The sequence below is a fragment of the Crocodylus porosus genome, unplaced genomic scaffold (genome assembly GCF_001723895.1).
Source record: "Crocodylus porosus isolate Cpor-Errol unplaced genomic scaffold, CroPor_comp1, whole genome shotgun sequence".
Taxonomy (NCBI): domain Eukaryota; kingdom Metazoa; phylum Chordata; order Crocodylia; family Crocodylidae; genus Crocodylus; species Crocodylus porosus.
The window spans coordinates 227276626-227278528 of record NW_017728886.1 but is presented as its reverse complement, the minus strand read 5'-3'; positions in this window follow the sequence as shown (position 1 = coordinate 227278528).

Genomic DNA, 1903 nt, shown 5'->3' with positions numbered 1-1903 from the left:
CCAAACATGATTCATAAGATAAATTCAGAGATTTCAAATTGGAACCCAGTGTCTAAAACTTTCTGACCTGTTGTCTGAGCTTTTGCAACAGAAGAGTAGGTCTATTATTTCTCTATAGTCAAAAAGGAAGTGATAACCAGGGATCCTGGTTTTCTCTGATTTAAAAAAATCCCCAATTTTCTGATTAAAAAAAAGTAACCTCAAATCTACATTTTTCCATGACTGCAACACAGCTGTATACATATCTATATATTAGTGGCGTTTCATTTTAATCAAGGAAAAATATGGATTTGGGGTATTTTTACAACCAAAAATTGCGGATTTTTTTCAAATCAGAGAAAACCCTGATGATAATGAAGAGCTGGCATTTTCTGAGAGGATCCTTGAGTCTTACGAGGGATGCTTTGACTCTAAAAAGGTTGAGAACCGTTGGATGAAGGGGATCTGTATTAGCCCGGGGAGGCACCTTGGTCTTCCCACTTAGTGTACACAATACTCATTGCCTACGTTACATCTTTTCATTAAGATCACCCCACTGAGGCTAGGCACCCATGTTGTAGGCTCTGCAACACCTAAACGGAGATATCTCAGAGGTGTATTAGGATCGGGGCCTTATCTATGTATAACAGGAAGACAGTTTCTCTGCAGTTTTCATAGATTTCATAGACATTAGGGCTGGAAGGGACCTCAGTAGATCTTCGAGTCCAGCCCCCTGCCCCAGGGGCAGGAAGTCAGCTAGGGTCAAAGCAAGATAGGCAACCAAATGTTTCTTAAAAGAGTCAAGAGTAGATGTTTGCACCACCTCCGAGGGGAGTCTATTCCAGGCCTTGGGGGCTCGGACGGTAAAGGAGTTGTTTCTTATGTCCAGCCTAAAATGGTCTTGTAGGAGTTTGTGACCGTTTGACCTCGTCATCCCTTGGGGCACTCTTGTGAACAGGCATTTCCCCAAATCCCGATGCAGACCCCTGATGTACTTATAGGCAGCCATCAGGCCCCCCTGAGCTGTACTCTTCCAGGCTGAAGAGTCCCATGGCTCTCTGCCTCTCTTCATAAGGCCTGCTCTCCTGACCTCTGATCACGCGCGTGGCTCTCCTGTGCACCCTCTCAAGCTTCTCGACATCCTTCCTGAATCGTGGAGCCGAGAATTGGATGCAGCCACATCCTTTTTGAATTGTGGACGATTGAATTGTTTTAGCTCTCTCCTTTCAGGCTGCATCATCCCTTAGTTACAAAACCATGAGTGATGCCTCAGACTTGCATGACTGGGGATCCTAGCCTGTGGCAGATGTTCAGGTCCATAACCTGGGGCCCTTAGGGCTAAGAGCTGGCCGTGAGCGCCAAGGGCTCTGTGGCTTCAGCAGTGGACACCTGTTCGAGACTGGGGGCTCTGAGGCACCTGGTGGAAAATGTCAGCTATCACTTGTTGGGTTGGTTCTTTTTGACTGCAGAAAAATATCAGGAACGTATTGTGGTAGCCATGGTGGTCTGAGACCAAAAGCAATGCCAACATCTAGAACTTGATACCTTTGTATTAAAACCTTTTACCTTTAATAAAACGACACCTTTTATTAGACCAACTGAGAAACTAAAAAAAATGTATGCATCTTTTCCTGCAAGCTTTTCATCAGGATCAGGGAAAGTTCAAGATGGTAAAAAGTCTCCATAGGTAGGAAATAAACTTGGTTTTGCACAGAGAAAAAACACCAGAGAATTCCTCTGCGCGCAAGAACTCGGCAAGCCGCCGCGGGGCAGGCGGCTTTTACTGGGGGGAGGGGTCCTGGCTGAAAGCCGCGGTGTATGTGGCGAAGCCGGTCCGCGCCCACCCCAAGGGTTGCGGGGCGGGCTGCGGTCGGAGCCCCGCCCGGCGCGGGAAGCAGGAGCAGGGCGGGACGGCGGAGGTGCC